The sequence below is a fragment of the Momordica charantia genome (assembly GCF_013281855.1).
Source record: "Momordica charantia cultivar OHB3-1 chromosome 1 unlocalized genomic scaffold, Mcharantia_2.0 BLBB01000001.1, whole genome shotgun sequence".
NCBI classification, from domain to species: Eukaryota; Viridiplantae; Streptophyta; class Magnoliopsida; order Cucurbitales; family Cucurbitaceae; genus Momordica; species Momordica charantia.
Genome location: NW_028275157.1, coordinates 23,224,378 through 23,236,815, shown reverse-complemented (window position 1 = coordinate 23,236,815; position 12,438 = coordinate 23,224,378). Strand labels below are relative to the sequence as shown.

The following is a 12,438-nucleotide window of genomic DNA, read 5'->3' as shown; positions in this document are numbered from 1 at the left end:
TTAAAGTAGTATATTCTTTATTTTCTTAATTCCTCAATTTGATCATTATGGCGATTTTATAATTTTATTTTCCAAATTATGATGTCGTATTCGCACCAATTTAAATTGTAAAAATGAGACACACCTTTTAAAGTTAAGTATTTGCAATTTATTTCATAATTTTTGAAATATATATATGTGTTTATGCAAGGATATGCACAACAGTGTATTTCAGATTGCAGCTCGAACTCGTCCTCCGGACCGTTCTGGATACTTGGGCGGACCTGCACAAAAAGGTGAGCACTCCGACGATCAAGTCAGTACAGGTCGGATTCCTAGTTTAGTTCGAGGTCAGAAATCATCATACCTGATCGTGGAGTGAGGTCCTCTACTTATGGGTGGTAGTCCCGCTAATCTCGCGACGGTTACACCCGGTAATCTCGGGACCGTCGGTTACACCCGGTAATCTCGGGACCGACGGTTACACCCGATAATCACGCCGCTGACAGTAGCTCACATCGGCTCCTACCGAGCTTCCCGGTAGGTCGAACCTCGGCCAGGTTCACCTCGGCCCTCATACTTAGCATCTGTCAACGCTAGTGGTGGTGATCTCGGCGGTCCGAGCTGGGCATGACTCATGAGTCATCTTGGAGCACCAATAGGGGCCTTCCACGTGTCCAGGGTATTCTCTTCCCTAAACATTGGCCCCCTCTCTGTCTGGTCCGATCTCGACCTGGCAGAGAAGTTCATTCGACTTGCTTTGGACGCGTGGCGACTTCCTATTCGTGGGAAAATATAGTCGTTGCGGGAGATTTATCGTCGGAATATTCAAATATTCCGACGTTTCGGATCTTAGGGAGGATCCTAGCCGCTCGTTGATGACACGTGTACGGTGGGGAAATTTTTCCGACAAGCTATAAATACACCCAATCCCTCAAGTCATACCTTACGTTCCCTGAATTCTTGGAGTTCGATCTGAAGGTAGCTCGAACCCTTGGTAGGTCGGTCTCTTCCCTCACTTTCTCTTTCGAACGTAGTTGCCATGTCGTCCTCTTTTAGCAGCAACTTAGGATCCGATGAGGATTTGGCTCGTAGGTTAGAGTACGAGCTCGAGGAGATAGAAAACTTTAGGTTCTCCGATGACAGGGAGGATAGTGATGCCTCCACCTCGGGTCAGGGTTTGGAATACCCTTCTAGGCTACCTGAGCACTACCTCGGATCCCTTCGTAGGGGGTTCGCTATCCCTGAGGACATTCTCCTTAGGATTCCGGAGGAGGGGGAGAGAGCTGACAATCCTCCAGAGGGATGGGTCACTCTCTACTTCAAAATGTTTGAGTACGGCCTCAGACTTCCCCTTCACCCTTTCGTCCAAGAGTTTCTATTCCGAACAGGGCTGGCTCCGGCTCAAGTGGCTCCCAATGGGTGGGGTGTCATTTTCGCTTTGGCCATCCTTTTTTGGCTACGAGCTCGAGATAGTGATGAGGCCGAGCTGTTGGACGTAGACCAACTCCTCGCGTGCTTCGAAGCGAAAAGGATAGCTAAGAAGCCTGGTCGGTTCTATATGTGCGCAAGGAAAGGCGCAGGCGGTATAGTTAAGGGGCCGACCTCCATCAAGGGATGGGTGAGGAAGTGGTTCTACGCTTCTGGGGAATGGCTTGCAAAGGACGAGTCAGGTTGTTCCTTCTTTGACGTTCCCACTAGGTTTGGGAACCTAGGTACGAAGTAGTTCTTACTTTTTGTGATAACTTTCTTTCTTGTTATTCAGGTCTGACTCAAATTTTGTCTTTGTGCAGTTTCAATCCGACCAGTCCTCGAGCTTACGCAAGCCTCCTTCGACACGCTGAAATACTACAAGGAGCGTTTTCCGAGGGGTAGGAAGGTCGGAACCTTGGTGACCGACAAGCTGCTGCTTGAGTCCGGGCTGCTAGACTACAACCCCACAGTTCATCCCATTGAATCCTCAAGGCCGAACTCCGAACTTGGTATGCCGAGCTTGCTTCCCTCCTTTTTCCTCTAACCTTGTGCTGACCCCTGTTTTTATTTTGCAGCCATGGTTTGCGGATTTGCAAGCAACGTGAAGCGCAAGTCCAAGGGCCGATCCCATGCTCTTGAGGCCGCCCAGAGTTCGAAACCTGCCACTCCCGCTGTGGTAGGGCCAGCCTCGGAAGATCCAACCCCAGTGATCGAGCTGGAGTCTTCTGGGGGTCCCTCGAGGGAGAAGCGCCCCAGGGATCAGACCGAGGCGGTGGACGTCTTGCCTTCGGGCGAGGAGGTGAGGGAGGAAGTCCCTCTGAAGCGAAGAAGGAAGAAGAAGAAGACAACCTCCCCCTTGGAGGTCGGAGCTCGTGGGGTCTTGCCTGCGAGCTACGCAGATCGGGTGGACGATCCTGAGGCCAGGATGGGCGGGATGTCCAATGTGACGGCACGGTTCAGAGTTGAGCCGTCAAGTTCTGGGGTGAGGGACCAGGTGTCCCGCATCTCGGCCGCAAGTTTGGACCACTGCCTAAGGAGGGCGTCCAAATTTGTGAGCGACCCAGGGTCCGTTCTGCAGAGGACCATCGACTACGCTGCTGAGGTAAGACTAGTGTCTCCATTTTCGCTTAATTTACCTAACAGGTAGCTCGGTCTAATTCTCTTCTTTGTACCTTTTCTCAGGCGTTTGTTGCTTCCATTCAATCGGCTCTGGCTGTAAAGGCCGAGCTGGATGGGAGGGAAGCTCTGGCAGCGAGGGAGAAAAAGGAGTTCTCTGCTGCCTTGGAGGCTGCTTCCTCCACCATGAAGGATGAGCTACTGAAGGCTCACTCTGAGGTGGAAACTTTGAAGGCCGAGGTGGAGACCAAGGCCGAGCTGCTGAAGAAGGAAGAGGACAGACGCAAGGCCCAGCTCCGAGCTGCCCATGCTATCACCAGGGGCTTGGAGAAGGAGAAGTTCCAACTCCTCAAGGAGAAGGACGACATGCTCCAGGCGCTTGAAGCGAAGGAGGAGTAGCTGAAGCGTGCGACTGCCGAGCTGGAGACGGTGAAGGAGCGTCTCAGCAATGGAGTCCTACTGGAGGAATCGTTTAGGCAACATCCTGACTTCGATGGATTTGCCAAAGACTTCTCTGACGCGGGCTTCAAGTTCCTCATTAAGGGCATTGCTTCCGACATGTCTGACCTTCAGATCGATCTCGGTGGTCTGAAGAAGAAGTATGCCGAGCAGTGGGCGTCTGGGCATGGCGGCACCCCTGGCCCCCAAGCGTTGGTGGATAAGTACGTCAGAGATCTGGACTCTGACTACTCCGACCTCGAAGAGGATCAGGTCGGCACCACTCAAGAGGGCGCTCCTCAAGCAGGCGCTTAGGCGACCACCCTTCAAGAGGCTTTTCGCTGTCTTTCTTCTCTTCTCTTTTGTTTTTTGTTTGTAAGTGTCAGGGCAGAGCTGCAAGGTCTATAAGCCTTGGCTCTGCTCCCCATTCAATAAAGAAGCTCCCATTTGTTTTTACTTTGTTGTTGGCAACATCTTTCCCTTCTTTGCTTTTTCTTTGAACTGCAGCCAATGTCGCCTCGCACCTCTTACTTTTGAGGTCGCGCCTTCAATTAAAATAACTTGAAAGTTTGAATTTGAATCTTTGTCTAGCTTTCAATGCATTGCAGCAACTCTGGATTTTTTAACATCGCACCCTTAACTTAAAAACGTTAAAAGGCTAAAATCCTAAGTCCGTAGCTGTTCTTCATATCGTACATCGTACCCTCAGGTTCAGAGGCTTGATCATTTTGAACTTTTCACATCGTCCCTTTACCTTGAAGGTTCGAATTTTAAGTTCATCAGTGGTTTTGGCATCGCACCTCGTACCCTTAGGTTTTGGAGGGTTGAATTTTAACCGACTGCTGGAATGTGATCGCGTGGGAGTCCGTGGCCCCCATTTAATTTCTGGTCGAGCTCGGAATCATGAAATTAAATCATCACATTTATTCCGATCATAATTCTTGTGAAACAGTTTTTACAGATCCATTGAATACCCTTTTGGCATTTCAAGGATAATAACGCTTCAGGTGCTCCGCGTTCCACGGGTGCGCGAGGACGTCTCCTTTCAGATCGGCCAATACGTACGTCCCAGGTCGGATTATGCCCTTGACCTCAAACGGGCCCTCCCAGGTCGGATTAAGGGCACCCACATGGGTTTGGACCCTCCTTAAGACCAGATGTCCGACCTGAAAGGTCCGAGGTCGAACGCAGGCGTTGTAATGTCTGGTCATTCTGCCCTGATATTCCGCCAGGCGTAGCTGGGCCATTGCTCTTCTTTCTTCCAACAAGTCGAGGTTGAGGAGCAGCTCTTCCGCATTTGCCGTAGGCTCGTAATGCTCTACTCTGTCAGATGGCATGCCGATCTCAACCGGGACTACAGCTTCGGAGCCGAAGGCCAGGGAGAACGGGGTCTCACCCGTCGATTCCCTTTGGGTAGTTCGGTACGACCATAGAACCTCCGGTAGCTCCTCGGCCCACCTGCCTTTCTTGGAGTCCAGTCTAAGCTTGATGCCTCGCTTGATGATCTTGTTGACTGCCTCCACCTGCCCATTTGCTTGCGGATGTGCGGGGGACGAGCTAAGGTGACTTATGCCAAGCTTGCTGCAAAAGTCTTTGAACTTAGCGTTGTCAAACTGCTTCCCATTGTCCGTCACAATGGCCTGCGGTATACCAAAGCGACATATGATATTTGTCCATACGAAGGATGTGACTCTGGATTCCGTTATGTGGGAGAGCTCCTCGGCCTCGGCCCACTTTGTGAAGTAATCCACAGCAACCACAGCGAATTTGGTCTGGCCCTTGCCCAAAGGGAAATGACCAATGATATCTACCCCCCACTGCGCGAATGGCCACGGGGCCGAGATGGGGGTGAGCAGCTCGGGAGGTTGGTGGATTATGGTTCCGTAGTGTTGGCAATTGTCGCAAGTTCTAACGAACTTCTTGGCGTCCTGGCTGAGGGTCAGCCAATAGTATCCTTGTCGGATCACTTTGGCTGACAGCGACCGGGCGCCTGAAGAATTGCCGCACACTCCTTCGTGGATTTCTCTGAGGACGTATAGGCCCTCTTCAGGGGTTAGGCATCTCAATAGAGGCAGGGAAAAGCCGCGTCGGTACAACGCTCCACTTCGGACCACGAACCGAGCTGCTTGCCTCGCCAACCTTCTGCGCTCCTTGGGGTCTTGTGGTGAATTGCCCCTAATAAAGTCCACAATCGGGTCCATCCATGAGGACTCTGGAGCGCCGATCTCCATCAGATCTGGCTTTGAGATCGAGGGTTTATCTAAGATCTCGACGGGGACCGACCTGGCCAGGTCGGTCTCGTACGCCGATGCTAACTTGGCCAAGGCGTCGGCATTAGAATTTTCTGCTCGGGGAACCCGGCTTACTTCGTAAGTTCGAAATTAGACGAGGTACGATCTGACCTTGCCCAAATACTTCTCCATTCGGGAGTCTTTGGCTTGGTACTCTTCCTTGATCTAGCTCACAACCAGCTGGGAGTCGCTGAAGACCTTAACACAAGAGGCCCCAATGCTCTAGCGATTCGCAGGCCGGCAATAAATGCTTCATACTCAGCCTCGTTGTTAGAAGTCCGGAAGCCGAACCGCAAGGCATACTCAAATCGCTCGCCTCCTGGTCCGAGCAAGAGGACCCCGGCCCCGCACCCCTTCTCATTGGAGGATCCGTCGACATAGATTGTCCACTGATTACGCTTGTTTACATGCGTAAAAAGAAGGTTTTAGATGCTGTTTTTACTATGTTTCAGCTTTGTTTCGGATTTTTCTCGGTCGTTTGAGTTCCAATTCATGCAAAATTCATATATTATGGTTTGTGGTTGGCTTATATTGTATTTATGACATTTTAGGACCATTTGGGAGTGCAAATTAATCAAAAGAAGCAAAAAGACGGAAAAACCTACATGGGAGGCGCCAGGCGCCTGGGAAGCCTGCAGAAAAACTGGTTTTCTTCCAACTTTGCCCTTAATGAAACGCGTCTTCCAATGCGTTTTGGTGGTTCCAACCGATGCATACGTGTAGAAGAAGTGTTCCACTATCAGTTTGAGCACGATTTGGTCAGTCAAAAGAGTTGGAAATGGGTGATTCACCATCGTTTTAGGACCTACCTAACCAATTCTGCACAGCTATAAATTCCAGCAACTTCTCCACCAAAATCATCAAGCCTTGCTTCCTTCTCTTGATCATTTTTTAGTGTTTCTTTGTTGCTTTCTAAGTACTTTTGAGTTGCTTTCATTAGTTGCTTTTGGTTTTTAAATCCCGAGCACTTTACATTCCTTTATTGAGCTTTGTTTTGTTTCCATTTGTACTTAGTCATTTTCTACTTATTCAAATATATAAAAATCCAGCACTTTGCTTATCTTCCCTTTGCCTTTACTTTATTTTTAGTTAAGAGAGTTGTGTTTTTGGAGGAAAGAGCACGTGACACTCCCCCTTGCTTGAAAGAGAAGGGCGAAGCTCTCAATCCCGATAAAAACTCTCCGTTAGTTAACTTTTGTTTTTCACACATGCATTCCACATTCAACCATTTTACTTGCTGTATTTTCTTCAATATGTCTTTCTAAATTCCCGTCTCTAGCCCAGTTATGGATAGTTAGCCTTTTATGTCTAAAAAGGGTTGCTAAGAAGTAGTGTTTTTGCTTTCCATTCATTGCTCAACATGTTTTCCCAAAAAGTTAGGATTTAGAGAAGGCCACTGTAAGTCTTAACAAGTCAATACTGAAAAGGTTGCTTATTTGCATTGTTGAGTGGTTAAACCGAGGAGAGGAGCGCCTTAGACATAAGGGTTCCGCTTAAGTAGCCTAGACATAGGACCTTAACCCGAGGTTGCGACTATTTCCATCCTAAAACTAAGATATCTCTCATAATAGACATATTAGGGAATGTCTTAGGACTTTGAACTTGCTTAGACATAAGTCAAGTGAGAAGCGTAGTCGTTGGTTTCTAAAGTAAAATGCATATTATCCTTAGCATGTCCTTGATTCTTTGTTGGCTAACTTGAAGTAATTCGGGCTAGGTTTTATCATTTTAAGTCCAAATCCCAAATCCAAAACCATTATTTGTGACCACTTCCCATTTTACAAGAATCACTCATTTCAACATTCACTATTCTTTAAAACTTTAGAGTTTGGAAATTATTTAGAAGTCCTTGAGGATCGATACTTGGATACTCCATCCATTTTATATTACTCTGACAGGTGTGCGATTGCATCTATATAATTGTTACCACGCTTAGTGCGTGCGTTCAGCATAAACGCCCAGTCAAGTTTTTGGCGCCGTTGCCGGGGACTTTAGTTTTAAAATTATTTTCAAATTCTTTTAGTTTTTATTTTTGTGAATTGTTGTTGGGTGTAATTTCCATCCACCGTTTTTGTTCTATATTTTTGGTCGTTTATCTCACAAGGGTAAGTTAAAGTGCATGAGCACAAGATCTTTTCTTCTACCCCTTGACCCTGAGATTGAGCGGACCCTTCGAAAAACTCGAAAGGAGCAAAGACTTCGAAAACAACTAGAAAAGCAAAAAGAGAGAGAAGGTGAAATCAGTCCTGAAAGTGAGGTAGAGAGTACGAGCACATCAATGGCAGATATTCCACCTCGTGATCCGGTTGATCCACCTGCTGTTAACGGTAATATGAGGGATCATGCAAGAAATGATGAATTCAACCATATCCAGATGGCGGACAACAGAGACGTGGCAATGCGAGAATATGCCGCCACGGCTTTTCAGAACTTTGATTCAGGGATAGTCAACCCTATTCCAGCCCACACAAACTTTGAGCTTAAACCAATGATGTTCCAAATGTTGCAGACAATTGGACATTTTGGAGGGCAGGAACATGAGGATCCACATGATCATCTGAAATCATTCATTCAAATTGCAAATGCATTTCGATTACCTGGTATAACAGACGATGCTCTGAGACTAACACTTTTTCCATTTTCTTTGAAGGACCAAGCTAGAGCATGGCTCAATGCATTTCCACCGGGATCCATCACCACATGGGGGTCGTTAGTGGAGAAGTTCTTAACAAAATTCTTCCCACCTACTCGCCACGCTGATATCAGAGAGGAGATCATCTCCTTTAGACAGTATGATCGTGAACCTGTTCACGAGGCGTGGGAAAGATTTAAAGAACTAATCAGGAAATGTCCGAACCATGGCTTGCCGGCATGCATCCAGATAAACATTTCTTTAGAGGTTTAGATCATCCTACTAAGATGATGCTAAACAATGCTGCCAACGGAGCTTTTACAAAGAAGACATTCAACGAGATAGTTGACATCCTAAATGACTTAGCTTCACACAACGAACTATGGTGTTCGCAAAGATCTAGGGCAGCACCAAAGAAGCAAGATCCAGCTGGAGTTTTGGCTCTGGACATTGCGACCTCGATGCAAAAAGAGATGGTTACAATGAACCAGAGGCTAAAAGAGATGGCATTGGGAATAAAAAATCCATTAGCCACGCCGATACAACCTGTGCAGTCGGATTATTGCACTCCTGCCCCTGTTTGCCAAGTCAACGATCTCATTTGTTCATTTTGCAGTGAAAACCATATTTATGATAATTGTCCACATAACCCTGCTTCCGTTTTTTATGTAGGACATGGGAACAATAGGAACTTTAACCCATATTCGAACACCTACAACCCAGGTTGGAGGCACCACCCTAATTTCTCATGGGGAGGTCAAGGAGGTTCGAGCGGTTTTAATCAAGGGCAAAGCCAGCAGAACAAACAGTCCTATGTTCTACCTACACAGCAATACATCCCACCACCGCAACAGCAGTATAATCAGAGAACACAGACTCCACCAGTTCAAAATAACAACTCAAATCTTGAGAATATGATGAAGGAGTACATGGCCCGAACCGACGCAGTGATACAATCCCAAGCGGCATCAATGAGGAATTTCGAGACCCAATTGGGACAGCTCGCCAATGAATTGAAGAATAGACCACAAGGTTCTTTTCCAGGCCATACTGAATTACCAAAACGAGAAGGGAAAGAACAGTGCAAAGCTGTCACCCTCAGGAGTGGACTGGCATATGATGGACCAACAATGCCAACAACAGATGTACAGATTCCGTCCACTGAACCAATTGTAAAGATACCAGAAAATCCAACAACACCAGAAAAAGAAAATATTAGAAAAGGTAATGAGGACACCCCGAGTGTTCCTCCACAGGTACAGCCTTCTTTTACCCCTACTCCCCCGTCATAGCCTTGCTTGTGTAGTAGACCGGGTTTTGCCGCGCTTCCTCTTGCCTGATTAGGGCCGAGCTGACGGCGCTGTCAGACACTGCTAAGTACAATTGGAGCTTGTCCCCCGGCATGGGCTTGGCGAGCAAAGGTGCCGAACAGAGGTAGCTTTTCAACTGCTGAAATGCTTGCTCGCACTCCGCTGTCCATTCAAACGGCCCTTTCCTCCGTAGGACTTTGAAGAAAGAAAGGCACTTATCTGTCGATCTTGAAACAAACCGGTTCAGGGCCGCAATCCTGCCATTGAGGCACTGAAGCTGTTTCAGCGTCTTAGGTGCCTCCATCTCGAGCACGACTTTAATTTCTTCGGGGTTGGCCTCGATTCCCCGATTGTTCACCATGAAGCCAAGGAATTTTCCCGAAGAGACTCCAAAGGCACATTTAGCTGGGTTGAGCTTCATTTGATATGTCCTCAGAACCTCGAAGGCTTCGGTCAGATCGGAGAGATGCGACTTAGACTGCTTGCTCTTGACAAGCATGTCGTCCACATACACCTCCATATTCCGGCCGATCTGCTTAGCGAACATTTTGTTCACCATTCTCTGGTAGGTCGCTCCTGCGTTTTTTAACCGAAGGGCATGACCTTGTAACAGTACAGACCTTGGTCTGTTATGAATGCGGTATGACCTTGATCTGGGACATGCATCTTGATTTGGTTGTACCCAGAGTAGGCGTCCATGAAGGTGAGTAGTTCGTGCCCGGTTGTGGCTCCACGAGCTGATCAATCCTCGGCAGTGGGAAGCAATCTTTCGGGCATGCCTTATTTAAGTTCGTAAAATCTACGCACATTCTCCACTTTCCGTTAGATTTTTTAACTAATACAACATTGGAGAGCCACTCGGGATACAAAATTTCTCTTATGTATTCAGCTTTCAAAAGTTTGCTAACTTCCTCAACAATTACATCACTCCGCTCCTTGTTTATAGGTCTTCTTTTTTGCTTGACAGGTCGGAATGACGGATCTATGCTGAGGCGATGCGTCATAATTTTCGGGTCAATGTCAGGCATGTCCTCATGGGACCACGCAAAGACATCTGAGTTGGATCTGAGGAAGTGGATTAGCTCCTCTCTGTCGGTGGCCCCCAGCTTGGTTCCTATGCTTACTTGCTTCTCGGGACTAAGCAGAGGAACAAGCTCGAGCTCTTCAGTGGGTGCGGCAAACTCCCTCCTCGGCAGGTCGGCCTCGAACTCGAGCATCCCATCCCTACTCGTGAGAGTTTCAAGGGCGCAGACCGATGAGCCTTTGAGTGCAGAGGCATAGCACTCCCTTGAAGCGGTCTGTTCTCCTCGGACCGTGCCCACGCCATTGAGGGTGGAATACTTCAAAACTTGATGAAGTGTCGAGGGAATGTCCCGAAATGAGTGGATGATGGGTCTCCCAAAGATGGCATTATAGGCCGATCTACCGTCAATCACCACGAACTCGGCCATTTGGGTGACCCGAGTTTGGTCCTGCCCAAGCGTGACCGGCAAGTCGATGCAACCCTCTCGGATGACTGATTCTCCGGAGAACCCAACCAGCGGTGTCGGGCTTTTCTTCAATTGCGACCTCGTCCATCCCAGGGCGAGGTAGGTCGGTAAGGACAGGATGTTAGCAGATGCGCCTCCGTCTATCAGCACCCTCCTGACCACCACATGATCAATCAAGGAAGCGATCACAAGTGCATCATTGTGGGGCAGGTGAACTTCCTCCAAGTCTGCACCGTCGAAGGTGATTGAGCAGGTCGGCCTCTGCTCCCTGATGATACACACCTCGCGCCTGGCTGCACGAGCTAACTCCTTTCTTTTATGTCCGGACTGACCCCCGCTTGGCCCTCCGAAAATGGTATTGATGACCGCAGGTCGGTCAGTGCGCTGGGGCGGCGTCCTCGAACGCTTCCGCTCTTCCTTTTTCTCTGCCGAGCTGGTCCTGGGCTTTCCCACAAATTTCTTGAAGTAGCCATCTTGAATTAGATCCTCAATTTGGCGCTTCAACTCCCAGCAGTCCGACGTGTTATGGCCGTGCTCCCGATGGAAGCGGCAATACTTGTCCTTGCTGCGCCTCTCCGGGGCTCCCCGAAGCTTCTCAGGACGTTTGAGTAGTTTTTCCATTCCAGACTCCTCAATGTTCGTTAGGATCTCGGAAATTGGAATCGTGGTCGGGGTGAAGCGTTCGTAAGGTCGGCTCCTGGTAGGTCCGTTCTCCGCCCTCCGATACTCAGCTCGGCCGCTGGAAAAGGATCCCTTGTCCTTGGACTTGGGATCTGTCTAATCTATATCTTTTCCACTTCTGCCCCGGCCGATCTTTCGTTCGGGTCGGCCGGTTTTGGTTCGAAGGAGCTCATGTCCATCGATGACTTTCTTCGCTTTTTGAAGCACCTCGGCAAAGGTGGCAGGGGCCTCCTCTCCAAGTTTCACCGTGAGGGCCTCGTCGGCTAGACCGGTGAGAAAATAGCACATGGCCGAGTTGTCGGAGCAGTGTGCGACCTTCAACTGCTCCTCCTGAAATCTGGTGACATATTCTCGCAGCGTCTCACCCTCCTTCTGTCTGATGGTGGCGAGATAGGTCGCTGTCTTTTTGTCATAATGCCGAGAAGAGAACTGGGCGAGGAACTCCCTTCTCAGCTGAGAGTAGGTCGAGATCGACCTGGCTGGCAGTCTCCGATACCACAATCGCGCGCTGCCAGTAAGCGCGATCTGAAAGGCGCGGCATTTGATTGCGTCTGATGCCGCTTGGAAATCCATGAGGCCTTCAAAGACCTCAACATAATCCTTGGGGTCTTTCGACCCATCATAAGGTTTCACAGTAGGAGCTTTGAACTTCGGAGGGATCGGTGCTTCCAAAACGTCCGAGGTGAAGGGCGATTCTCCCAAGTCGCCATCGTTCAGTGGACCTTCTCTTTGCTCACATTTGGTCTTTAACGCCTCCACCTGATCGTCGAGCTGGCCCCTCAGCTGATCGAACTCCTCCCTTATAATCATTCCTGCAGGAGTTACTGGGTTGCGAGAGGATTCAGCCTGCTGGTTGGAGCTCTGGTGTGAGCGGGATGGTGACTGTTCTTTTCGGAGAGATGAGCCTCTCTTTCTGTTGAGGTGTTCACGAAGGTCTCCTCTCTGGCGAGTGTGCCCCTCGCTCTCGTTGTCTTCGGGATGTTCCTCCTCGACTGGGCCGAGGTGGGAACCCATTTGCTCCCGCATGT

The 12,438-nt window shown here is 48.8% G+C and overlaps 1 non-coding gene across 1 annotated transcript; it reads right to left on the bottom strand.

Annotated features, from left to right (window-relative positions):
* Positions 1–8,055: 8,055 nt before the first annotated feature.
* LOC148213464 (small nucleolar RNA R71) lies at positions 8,056–8,162 on the bottom strand. The gene has a single exon (XR_015793044.1). It is a non-coding gene; the product is annotated as a small nucleolar RNA R71 (small nucleolar RNA).
* Between the last annotated feature and the right edge of the window lie 4,276 nt (positions 8,163–12,438).